Source organism: Gopherus flavomarginatus, chromosome 4, assembly GCF_025201925.1.
Source record: "Gopherus flavomarginatus isolate rGopFla2 chromosome 4, rGopFla2.mat.asm, whole genome shotgun sequence".
Lineage (NCBI taxonomy): Eukaryota > Metazoa > Chordata > Testudines > Testudinidae > Gopherus > Gopherus flavomarginatus.
Window position 1 is genome coordinate 64,804,548 of NC_066620.1, and position 13,213 is coordinate 64,817,760.

The 13,213-nt window shown below is 46.9% G+C and overlaps 2 protein-coding genes across 2 annotated transcripts in view; both read right to left on the reverse strand.

The window, feature by feature from the left end:
* Window positions 1-10,078, reverse strand: part of DNAH8 (dynein axonemal heavy chain 8) — a 593,210-nt gene extending 583,132 nt beyond the window's left edge. Inside the window, exons 1-2 of the mRNA XM_050948396.1 lie at window positions 10,043-10,078; window positions 9,122-9,204 (exon numbers count right to left, since the gene is read on the reverse strand). The gene's annotated coding sequence lies outside the window, so the exon portion shown is untranslated. The remainder of the gene's footprint in view (window positions 1-9,121; window positions 9,205-10,042) is intronic.
* Window positions 1-13,213, reverse strand: part of LOC127048750 (myb/SANT-like DNA-binding domain-containing protein 2) — a 366,512-nt gene that overhangs the window by 258,308 nt on the left and 94,991 nt on the right. The window lies entirely within an intron of this gene.

The window sequence follows — 13,213 nt, forward strand, 5'->3', positions numbered from 1 at the left end:
GGAGCAGCAGCAGGGTCACAGAGTGCCGCTCCAGCCCATGTTTAACCACCCTCAGTACTCACCATGTTCCATATCTTCCACACCCAGACGTGTAAGAACGCGTGGGGGAAGGCTTTCTGCACCCGCCTACTCCACCCCCGTGGACAGTCCAACCAAAGGGCTATCATTACATTGAAATGTGCTTAATGGCCTTTTCCTTCCCTCCTATCCTCCTCCCAAACCACTCCCGGGATACCTTGTTACTTCTCTTACTCTTTTTATAATTACATGCTTTTTAAACGAAGGGGGAGGGTGGGTTACTTATAGGGAATGACTTATAACAAAGAATACATGCTTTTTAAACGATAGTAACTTTATTTCCATAAGCAAGGTGTAATGGAAGGGGGAGGGTGAGTTGCTTACAGGGAATGACTTTTTATCAGGAATACATGCTTTTTAAATGAAGGGGGAGGGTGGGTTGCTTACAGGGAATGACTTTTAATAAAGAATGCATGCTTTTTAAACGATAGTAACTTTATTTCAATAAGCAAGCTGTAATGGAAGGGGGAGGGTGGGTTGCTTGCAGGAGGAGTCCATAAAGGGGGGAGGTTCATGAAGGGGAAACAAACACAGCAGTCACACCGTACCCTGGCCCATGATGAAATTCATTTTCAAGGCTTCTCTGATGCGCACCACTTCCTGGTGTGCTCTTCTAATCGCCCTGGTGTCTGGCTGCGCGTAATCAGCAGCCAGGTGATTTGCCTCAGCGTCCCACCCCGCCATAAAGGTCTCCCCCTTACTTTCACAGAGATTGTGGAGCACAAAGCAAGCAGCAATAACAAAGGGGACATTGGTTTGGCTGAGGTCTGAGCGAGTAATGTTCTCCAGCGAGCCTTTAAACGGCCAAATGCACATTCTACCACCATTCTGCACTTGCTCAGCCTGTAGTTGAACAGCTCCTGACCACTGTCCAGGCTGCCTGTGTATGGCTTCATGAGCCATGGCATCAAGGGGTAGGCTGGGTCCCCCAGGATAACGACAGGCATTTCAACATCCCCAACTGTTATTTTCTGGTCTGGGAAGTAAGTCCCTTGCTGCAGCCGTTTAAACAGAACAGTGCTTCTGAAGATGCGAGCGTCATGAACCCTTCCTGGCCATCCCACATGGATGTTAGTGAAACGTCCCTTGTGATCCACCAGTGCTTGCAGCACCATGGAAAAGTACCCCTTGCGGTTTATGTACTGGGTGCCCTGGTGCTCCGGTGCCAAGATAGGGATATGGGTTCCATCTATGGCCCCCCCAGTTAGGGAATGCCATTGCAGCAAAGCCATCCACTATGACCTGCATGTTTCCCAGAGTCACAACCTTTTGTAGAAGCAGCTTAATGATTGCTTTGGCTACTTGCAACACAGCAGCCCCCACAGTAGATTTTCCCACTCCAAATTGATTCCCGACTGACTGGTAGCTGTCTGGCGTTGCAAGCTTCCAGAGGGCTATTGCCACTCGTTTCTCCACTGTGAGGGCTGCTCTCATCCTGGTATTCTGGCGTTTCAGGGCAGGGGAAAGCAAGTCACAAAGTTCAAAGAAAGTGCTCTTACGCATGCGAAAGTTTCTCTGCCACTGCGAATCATCCCACACCTGCAAAACTATGCGGTCCCACCAGTCTGTGCTTGTTTCCCGGGCCCCAAATCAGCGTTCAATGGGTAGAACCTCCCCCATTACCAGCAGGAGCTCCAAAGTGCGGGGGCCCAGGCTCAGAGAGAAATCAGTGTCCATGTCTTCATCACTCTTGTCGCCGCGCTGCCGTAGCTGCCTCCTCCTCTCCTGTGTTTGCAGTTCATGGTTCACCATAGACAGCACGAAAAGGCGTGAGGTGTTTACAATGTGCACGATTGTGCTATTGAGCTGAGCAGGGTCCATGCTTGCTGTGCTATGGCGTTTGCTCAGTTCACCCAGGAAAAAAGGCGTGAAATGGCTGTCTGCTGCTTTCAGGAAGGGAGGGGTGAGCCTGTACCCAGAACCACCCGCGACAATGATTTCTTGCCCCATCAGGCACTGGGGTCTTAACCCAGAATTCCAAGGGTCAAGGAAGACTGCAGGAACTATGGGATAGATACGGGATAGCTACCCACAGTGCAACGCTCTGGAAATCGATGCTAGCCTCGGACCATGGACGCACACCGCCAAATTAATGTGCCTAGTGTGGACGCGTAAAATCGACTTTATATCTGTTTAATAAAATCGGTTTAAGTTAATTCGAAATTATGCTGTAGTGTAGACGTACCCTCACATGAAAAAGGCATTTGATTCTGTGTTTTTCTTAGAAAACACTGTTTCCAAATTCTGGGCATATCATCTATTTGGCACATATTCTTAACTTAATCGGTGAATCATTTAGCAAGCCTTTTCAGCTGGTTGATACATTTGTGAGGTGCTTCAAAAACATGTTCTATAATTCTGGTAGTAAGAAAGTGAGGTACCTCTGTTTCACGAACCAGAAACTACAAGAGTCTGAAGATGTCATGCATCCATGCCTCCTAGCCCAGATGGAACACACTGGAACAGCTGGTTTTATGCTGTTCAGTATCACTCTAAGAACTTTCAGTTCTATAAAAAGTTTTTTAATGAAGAGTGCAGTTTCCGTGTAAACTATTCAGAAAAATGCTGAATGACCCAACTAAGTATGCATTGTTGAAAATACAGATCACTTTTCTAGCACAAAAATGGGAACAAATTCTCAGTTTACATCTGACATTTGAGAGCAGGAAGCCTTGCCTTACTTGACCTTCAGGAAGAATTACAGATATATTTCAGTTCACATCTAGAGCCCCCTTTCTTCAGAAGCACCTCAGAGTTCTTTAAATTTAGAGAGGCAGAAAACATATCTCCTGTTGAAAAACTTGCCTGTCTCTCTTTAAAGAGGCCATGAAGCTTCTCAAAAGCTTGACAAATATTTCTCATTTGGACAAGAAAATCTGAATGTTCTGAGGCTTGTAGATTATTTGATCCTCCTGTTTATATCCTGTCAGGCTACTACATTTTTAAGCAATACCTGGGTTTTTCTGAGGTACCTGAACAGGAGCTAAAATTGTACAGGGAAAAGATTGTGCCTGAAGCTATTCAAAGTCAAGCTATTTTTGTAGCCCTCCAAGCATTCTGGCTTTCAGAGAAAGACAAAATTCCAAACCGGATAAATGCTGGCCTGGAATTGCATAAATGCTGTCTCAAACTCTGCAGAGGCAGAGTTTTTCACTGTACAATTTGGTCCTTTCTGCCAGAAGGAAATCACTAAGTGAGAAAAACTTAAAAGCTCTTTGTTTTCTGTACTATAATTTAAATTAAAATACAGGACAATGATTGGTAAAAATGTATGACTTTCATGTATGAAAGTCTAAGCAATTTAAAATTATATTCTATTTTATTTTAATTTTGCTGCTTGGTGTTCTGTAATGTAATTTAAATTAAAATCCAGATTATAAAGCTGGAATGCAGAGTATTGGTTACCAAGTATTATTAACTTTTTTATATTTAGGAAATGCTGAATAGTTATTGTGACTTTTTCTGTATTGTGGTTTAAATTAATTACCAAAGTAATTGAAACTGGCATGATTCTATTCTGACAAACAAAATGTTTAGAATATTGCAAAAGTTTTATTTTTTTGGTGCACAATTCTCCCGGAAGTAGCACATATTTAACTCAATGCACATGAGTAGTCCTATTGACTCCAATGAGATTACTCATGAATAAAGTTGTGTATGTTTATAGAATTGAGATCTAAATCTGAACTACTGAACTGATATAAAATACATGCCTACATAGTTGACATAAGCAATAAACCAGCTTTTTCCTTCTGTAATATTTACTGCAGGTACAGGAAACATTTTCTAAACTTGGACTACTCGTTCTAATTTAAGAAAATGACTAGGCGTAAACACCTAGTCCTTATTTTTGCTAATCAATACACAAAATCAAGTGCAGATGAAGATATATTCTAGAAATGTTCTCAGTTTAGTTTCTCTCATGTATTCAGTTTACTTAAACTTATTTAACCCTTACCTACTGTATATTTTTATTATACAGCACTTAAGCAAGTTTGATTTCAATGCACAGATTTTTTTTTGGTTTTTCAGCAGCTCAGAAGAATACTGTGGAGAATGAAGAACCAGCAACCAGTATTAACATGAGTGAGACTTAGTCATAGTTCTTTATGAGATAAAAACTATTAGTCACTATAAAAAAAATCCATATAATTGTTGCATAATATATAAATGCAATAAAGCAAAAACATTTTTAAAATGTTGGTTTCAGTTTTGCAAATTATTCTAACAGTCTATCTTACATATACCATAATTTGATTTAGAAGTTAATTTCTAGTAAATCAGAATTAGCACATTCACCAATTTTTACTTAAACAATTAAGCCTCTGAAGAAATACATTTTGGTCCCTACTGTAGTAGTAGAATTTACTGTTTGTATTTTGTATATTTTAGAATAAAGGATAAAGAATAAAGTAATAATGTAGCATGTATTAAATATATATGATTTGACCATATCCTGCCAGCCACCCTTTTTGAACAGCAGAAAGGAATGGCCTAGCAGCCATTGGTAGAGAGGCATCAGCCAGAATTTCTTTGTGTTTGGACTGATTTCAAGGCAGTAACAGACCTTTGAGGGTCACCACTTTGTTGCAGTCTTAGCATTTTAAAATAAGTAAAAGAATGCCATGATTGTTTTTCTTCTGCATTGCAATTTATTGTTCCTGTTCAAAATGTTCTGTGTAAATTAATTCTGTTTCGTGTGTGAATGAGGAATGAGTGTTGAGATAAGTGTGAAGGCCATCGCTGAACCAGATGTTCTAAGGAGCACTGGAGACAGATGCAAGGGCACCAGGAGGCTGCAACATGCCCCCCTGAGAGACTTGATGAAAGAACAAGATAAAGGATGAGAAGGAGAAGTTAAGAAAACAAGCACTCGTCAAACAACAATTGATTCCAGTGTAACGGTGCAAAACGTATTGGTCTCAATGAAGGAAAATTACAATATAAACAGGGTGCCTTGCCATGAAACTTTGGGTTCATCCAGCCAAGACTTCCACCAGAGCATCGTGTCGTGACTGACAGAACCTAGCACCTACCTCCCGTGATCAACTTAGCTGGCCCCTAGATTGATACAGACTCTGGACTGGTAACTATAACATCAACTGGTGGGAGTGAGTGAGTGAGTGTGTGTGTGTGTGTGTGTGTGATTGAACGCATATGTTAATTGTTGTATCTTCAATAAAGGTGGCGTATTGCCTTTTCCCCTGAAAAAAAAGATCCTGTGGACTTCTTATAAGCAAACACTACTCTTGCCAACACTTATGCAACTGCTTAACTATAAACACACAAATAATCTCATTTGACTTTTGTAACAACTAGGCAGACTAGAACCCAGAAATTGTAGGTTACTGACTCTTTTTTTTTTTTAAATAACCACTAGAAGCGTAGGCTAGCTTGCCACTGAAGAACCCTATGAATCTAGGCTCTGCAGGACATACTTCCCAAGGCCTGAAGGGCAGCCCCTCACAGCTCACTAATTGGCTGACGCTAGTATTTAAACAAGGAAGCCAGCATGAGGAGTTGCCCAATGATTAGGGCACTAGTTTATGACTCGAAAAACACGAGTTCAATTCTCTGCTCCACTATAGACTTTGTGTGTGATCTTGGTCACTTAAGGCCCAGATCTGCAAATGTATTTAGGCACTTAACTCCCACTGATCAACAGAAGTTAGGCACCTAAATACCTTAGCCTGTTTCCTATCTAAAAATAGGGAAATACTATTACCCCCAGCTCACAAGGGTGTTGAGGGATAGATATGTGACAAATATTGAAATTCCCTGCAATATCTTTCAATAAATTTATTGTATTAAGTTTCTTTGGCATTCATTGTATTGAAGGCAAAGACAATATAGTATTATTGTGGGCCAGGACTGTATGTCCCCTCTTTCTAGAGAGGAAATATGATGTGAACCCTAGGAAGTGTTATATGCTTCAAAGGACTATACTGAACAATATGCCAGATGAGAATGGACGTTTTGGACAAATAGTATCCAGTGGTTTGCCTGGGGAATCTCTAGAGGGACATGAATACTGCAAATTCCTTACATCCAATTATGCAAAACCCCAGCCTTCTGAAGCTATGCCCTGAGGAGAGGATCACTGTCTGCTAATTACCTGTTCCAAAAGTTTCAAGATCAAAGATCCAAGCTGTAGAAGAGAAAAACTAATCTGTTCCTGGGGGGACTCGTTCAGAGCTGGAGTTGACCACAGAAAAAACCCTTGGTGAGGTTTGAAGGACTGGCTCCTACCAGAGCCCTTGTTGGAGCAGGTGGGGCAGGGTTGATCTCTGGTAAGTTTTATTAGCATCTTTGTAGGTTCTTTTATTGTTTCATATATTTTCTCTGTATTGCTTTTACCTTAAGAACGAAACGTGCTTGCTTACAGAGAGCTGTATGGTAACTTGTGACTGTTGGCAATTACAGCTGTTTGCAGCCGCCGCAAAGCAAAGCACAGCACAAACATCGGTCTATTTAGGCAGTCTGGCTTGCTGGGGATACCAGTGTAAACAGAAACTATGCAGCCTGGAAAAACCCCACTAAAGGGGTGGGGGGGGAGATACAGGTCTCTGTGCAAGAGAGGTGATGGCTGGAGCCTAAAGTGGTTGCCCTGGAGAGACCACAGTGGGGGAATACAGGTGCAGTTGTGATAAAATAAAGATTGTGAAGCATTTAAATACTATAGTGATGGGGGCTACAGACAGCTGCAAAAACTTGTGAAGAATGCCATTCTACAGAGATTATTTGAAAATAAAGATTTTGACACAGCAGTCCTTGAGAGGTTCTATGGAATCGAGCATACAATCAGGTCCTCCAGAACCAAACTTGTTTTTCTTTGTTGAAAGAGAAATTCTGGGATGGGAAAGTTTAAAAAAATCCTGATGCAGAAATATCAGCAGGGAGAAGTCCCAACTCCATGATGATAGTTCAGCTTCTTGCCCCACACCCAATCTTTATTCTTATGTTTCAGATAATGTATCCATTTCTGTCTTTCCCCCAATTAAGGATGGGAGTACACCTCATTTGTAAATGAGGGGAACGGATCAGTAATCTTTCTCAGTTTAAGGCTGGTAGTTGGATAAGAGTTAAATCTTTCTCACCTGAACCTGACACTGGACTGTATTGGTTTGTTTATTTCTCTCTCTATCCCCTGCCCATGAAGCTGAAGAACTCAGATAGTGTCTTCTCCTAGTGCCCAGATGTGTATGAGGGGTTGGTCTCTCTCATCATTCCCCTTGGAATCAAAGGATCAGTCTCCCTCCCACTGGGGCCCAGATCAGCTGTTTGGTCTCTTCTACACACATTAGCTCTCTCCCCTATCCCTCTCCCAAGAGATGAAGTATCTATCTCCCTCCTCCACATCCTGTATTAGAGAGGAAGAGTGGCAGTCTTTCTCTGACTTGGGCAAGGACTGGAGGGTAACTTCATTTGATCTGTTTTCTCCTGTAGATGGGAGAGAGATTGATGGATCTCTCCCCACCCCCAACAGGGTGCAGGGGAGATGATCACTCCTTCTCATTACTCCCCTGAGCTAGGAGGAAGGAGCACAGAGGCACGTTTTTTTTCCTCTTCTCTTGCAACTGTCTCACTGTCTGTCCCTAATGTCAGGGTCATCACTATTCCTCTCTCTCTTTGAGGCTAGGGTTCACATTGGTCAGACTGTCTATATGCTGGAATCAGGAGGGTAGGTCTATCTCCTCTTATTATTTATACCTCTTTCACTAAAGGGCCCTCATGGGTGTGCTCTCTACATATAGAGTCTGTGTGGAAGCAGGAATGCTGGAACTGGTGGTGAACTGGCTTGAAATAATAATAGCAACCCAATGCATGGCTTCCATCATATACAGGATGTACAGTTTTGTACAATAGCTTTCAGCATTCCCACTAAAAAAAACTGTTCCAGCACCCTGAATGGAAATTTTTACTGCTCTCCCCTAAGGGTGGGTGTGTAAGTATATGCCCCTTCTATGCTGCCTAGGGCACGCGATAGGTGCAATCATTCTATTCCTTCTTCAGGAGTTAAGGTCAGTCTTTTTAGGAACCACAGGATGGTCTCTTCCTTAGGGAATAGGGGGTCAGGATTTCTTCTCCATGACAGTGGGGAGGCTGAGTCCAGTTCCAAACTCTGTTTCTTCCTCTTATGCTATAATGCAGGGGTGGGCAAACTATGGTCCGCAGGCCAGATTCAGCCCATCAGGACTTTGGATTCGGCCTATGTTTTGCCATCCTCATGGTGCCGCCGGTCCCACACCCACTCCCAGAAGCAGCCGGCACCATGTCCATGCAGCCTTTCGGGGAGGGGGATGGGCAGAGGGCTCTGTGCACTGCCCTTGCCTGCAGGCATGGACCCCTGCAGCTTCCATTGGCCGGGAATGGGGAACCGCAGCCAATGGGAGTTTCAGGGGAGGTACTCGCAGGCGAGGGCAGCACACGGAGCCCTCTGCCCCCCTTTCCCCAAGGGCTACAGGGACACGATGCCAGCTGCTTCCGGGAGCGGCGTGGAGTCAGGGCAGGCAAGGAGCCTATCTTAGCCCCGCTACGCGTGGCTCCCACCCCAGAGCCACTCCAGATAAGTGGCACTGGGCCGTAGCCCACACCCCAACCCCCTGCCCTGAGCCCCCTCCTGCACTCCACTCCCCCTCCTGCACACCACATCCACTCCCACAGCCCACACTCCGTCCTGCACTACAACCCCCTACCCAAGCACTACATTCATGGCCCTGCATGCAATTTCCCCACCCAGATGTGGCCCTTGGGCTAAAAAAGTTTGCCCACCCCTGCAATAATGCCAGGTCTTCCCACCCATGAATTCTCCCCACCCAGAACATGCATAATCTTGCAGCATCTGGCATAGGGATGTGCCAGAGGAAGGAGGAAGAGATCAGCTCTCTTGATATTCTGGGCTGCCAGGCAGTTACTTGGGGATGTTGCAGCCTGAATATCAATTAGACCAGTCCTGGTATACCTCCACGGCCAAACCAGCCAGTAGCAGACTCCAAATCCCAGAGGCGCTAAGATGTCAAAAAAAGCCACATTTGCCTTCTACCTTACTGAGGTTGGAGTCAGCCTCTTCATCTTCCTCTTCCCCATTTCAGGGCCAGGAAGATATCAATCTCTCTTTTCTTCCACCTGCAGGGGTGGCTGGCAATAAGGCTCTCATTGCTATTCTGGGGCTCACGCTCCCCGGCTGGTTCGGTAAAAGTCTCTCTCTCCCCCTCTAGATTCAGGGCGTTAGTGGCCTCTCTCCCCAAAGGGCTGGGGAAGTTGGTGAAATCTTGGCCAACTGACGTCGGTGGCAAAACCCCGAAGACTTCAGCGGAGACAGGATTGCATCCCGTCTCTCCCTGCCCTAGAGCTAGAGGGAGTGGCGGCCCCTCTGTCGCTACGGAGATGAGTGCGTTGGTTTCTCTCCTCCCCAACCCTTGGAGGCTCCATCTTGCCAGTTGGGGGGGGGGTGTCGGCTTCTCCCTTTTCCCTCAGCCCTGCAGCTCAGATGGGCTCGCTTTAGGTTTTCCCACCTTTGGGGAGAGACTCACTTGTGGGGAGCGGAAGCGCGCTCCTCCTTCCCCAGGGAGAGGCTCGCTGAGCTGTCGTGCCCGAAAATTAGAAGCGGGCGGGCGGGCACCTCAGCCTTCTCCACCACGCCCAGACCGGGTCTGTGTTTGGGTATAATGTGTACGGACAACGGCGCCTCCTTTCCCCCAGGCCAGCCTCTCTTGCTGCCTCCCGCTGTCAGTCTCACCCTCCCTCCGGGGCCGCGCACGGAGGGCGGCAGGTTTCGGGAGGGAAGGTACGTCTGGCTCTTCACTTTCTCTGCTTTCAGGGGGTGTCCGGCCTATTTCTCCTCCTTTTGGAGGAGCAGGTGGGTGACGGCCTCTCCCCCACCGCAGGCCGCTCCCTTCACTGACCTAGCTCGGCCCTGTGCCGAGCAGCTCGCCGGACCTCTCGAGAGAACCGGGGCACTCACCTCCGTCCTCAGCCAAGCGTCGACGGTTTCCCTCCCAAGACTAGAGGGAAATATGTTCCTCCGGATCCCTCCGCCTGCCGAAATACTTACTGTCAGCGCTGCTCCCAGGCTCGAGCGCCGGGACTAGACAGCGCTGCGGAAGGATACATGGAAGGGAGACCTAATCGCTGACCTGACAGTTATGGAGAGAGTTGTTGGCGCGCGCCCCGTCCCCATCGTGGGGCGGGGGGTGAGCCGCGCTGCAGGCGCGTAGGGCTGCTCTGCTGTCTCTGATCCCAGCCCGCACAGGGATCCACAGCACCCTACATTCCCGCACCAGGGCCAGGTACCTGCTCCGTCTCTGAACGCTTTCTGCCACCAACCCTTTCCCACAACTCAGCCCCAGACAGGTCACTGTCCGTCCTCCTAACCATGACCTCGTGGCCCCTGTAGGCTCAGAAGCCCTCTGTCCCCATGAGCGGGGGCTGCTCCAGGCCCCAGCACACCAAGCGCGTGCTTGGGGCGGCATGCCGCGGGGGGTGCTCTGCTGGCACCGCGAGGGCGGCAGGCAGGCTGCCCTAGGAGGTGTGCATGTGGAGGGTCTGCTGGTCCTGAGGCTTCGGCAGACCTCCCGCAGGCAAGCCGCAAGGCAGCCTGCCTGCCGTGCTTGGGGCGGCAGAATTCCTGGAGCTGCCCATGAGAGAAGCTCCTGCTACGCCTGTAAGTGCTCCACTGTCTCAGGGTTAGATCCAGGGCCAGCTCTAGGCACCAGTAAACCAAGCAAGTGGTTGGGGCGGCATTCCGGGTGGTTGTTGGTTTTCTGCTTTGGCAGTTGTGCACTCTGAGGGGTTTTTTTTTGTTTTTTTTGGTTTTTGTTTTGCTTGGGGCAGCAAAAAACCTAGAGCCAGCCCTGTTTAGATCCCTTGTTACACATACACAGGGCCAGGTTTCATTATCCAACCAATTTTCTGATTTGTTCGGTTGTCAGCTTGAATGATCCCTCTTTAATTAACCACCAGAAGTGCACACATTTGATAGGCCAAATTCTGCCCAACCCAGATAAATGCTCAGGTGCAACTTTCACAGCCATTGCAAAAACAGCATTCCCGCTTTCCTGTATTGTGACCTACAATACTCCACAGTCTCTCTTTATTTAGTGTTTCTTCCCAGAGGAAACAGGCCATGTGGCGTGAGCTATATCCCCAGGCAATATCATACACAGCATGCTTCTTTAGACCCCACTCAACAGCTCTTATATGGTGGGGTTTGCAGAGATGCTTTCCCTAACTTTTGGAAGGAAGCAGAATCAGAGCAGTAAGCTTTTATCATATGCTTCCTCCACCTGCAGTTTTTTAGTGGGCAGCACATTCCTACTATCCTTTAATTTTGTAGGCTCCACCCTCTCCACATACCCTCTAGGACGGGTTGTGGCCCAATCACAATAATTTAATAAAAAATAAGAATTTTTATGGACTGCCTCCTACCCAAAGATCAGAAGGTGAAGTACAAATATAAAAGGTAACAGTGCTTAATAAATAAATCAAAAATATTCTAACAATAGCCATATATTTTGTCCCAAGTATGAAGTCAAACAGTGGTCCCTAAACAACATTAAAGGACCATTGTCAACTTGAAATCAATTTTAAAATATTAGTCAAAAGTACTTTCAAGTCATATACTTGCTCATGAGTTCCCAGTCAGTTTTTGTGGATTTAAAATCACATTTTCCTATTTTTTATCATCTTTTCTTTCCTTGACGGCTATATGAAACAAAAAGGGAAACTAACCATAACTTCACACCTGCAGTCAAATCTGTGCAAGCAGCAGCATATAATGAACTAGGGATCTTTCAGTTCATGCCCACATTATCCACATGGGGGAGTTACAGTACAGCACTTTGGTGCACACTGCTATTCACACCCTGCACTGCGTGACAGTATAAATATGCCCAGTTTCTGAAGTGGTGGCAACCACTTTAAGACTGTCCCCTATGCAAGTATACTTAGGAGAGACAAAGTTCGTGCTGCTCTTGCCTCTTTCTGGCACACCTGCACAGAATGGCCTCTTTCTAGCACACCTATATGTTGTGTACATTTTAAAATTGCAATTTAAAACATTTTAAAGTAAAGTACCTGAAAATCAGTTTTGCTGTTATTTACCTGCCAAAACCTGTGATCAGGGGACTGTGTTTCTCCAGCAAGTACTGATGACACACACTACTAAACATCTAAAACAAGATAAGATACTTAAACACCCACTAAAGCCTGTCAGAGAAACAGGGCATCTAAAGCAAAGTGGGGAAATACAATGACCATCTAATACATAGCGTAGAATGCTGGTGATCAGGGCCTGATTAACCTTTTGTGGGCCTGCCGCCAAACATATTTGTGGGCCCCCATGGTAACAATGTAGTATGGGGCAGGAGGTTCAGTCCCCAGAGTGAGGGACCAGCCAGGAGCAATGGGGCATGGCATGGCAGGGGTGGCCCTGCTTCATCCAGCCCAGTGTGAGGGCATTATTTACAAACCGGCAGTTGCCAGACGTATAATAGCCTGCCCAGTCCTGTGCTTCCAGCATGCCCCTTTCTCTTGGCGGTGGGCCCATGTTGTGCCACACAGCCCCCTTCCCCAACACCGGAACACCCCCCCGTACCCACTATGCCCAGCACCTCCCAGACCCTGTCACAAATGCACAGTACCCTGCACAACACAACTGTCCAGCACCCCACACAGAACCCCCAGTCCCTAGTGCCCCAACACATAGAGATCTTCCCTACCCCCTCACAGACCAGCACCCCTCCACAAGGCCCTCCGGAGAGCCACTCCCCCACACCCTGCCTCCTGACCCCACTAACTGGCCTTGCTGGGAGGCAAATTTGTCTGCCGGGCTGACCTGCCAGTATCCTGGGGTGGGGAATCACTCCAGCCCCTCGGGAGTGGTATGATCAGCTAGGCCAGGGCCTGCCCCACCCAGGCTCCCTCAGGACCCACTTGCCTGAAAGGGCCCTGTCAAGTCCCCCACACTGTCCCCTCCCACAACTGGCCAGGACTGGTCAGGCTTCTGCATCAGTCTCAGGTGGCTCAGCTCTAGGAGATAGGTGGGGCCCCACGGGTGGTGGGAAGCAGAGACTGCCTGGAGCTGGAGGTGCACTGGGGTCCAGACAGAAGACAGAGAGAAGCCGGCGGGTGAGGC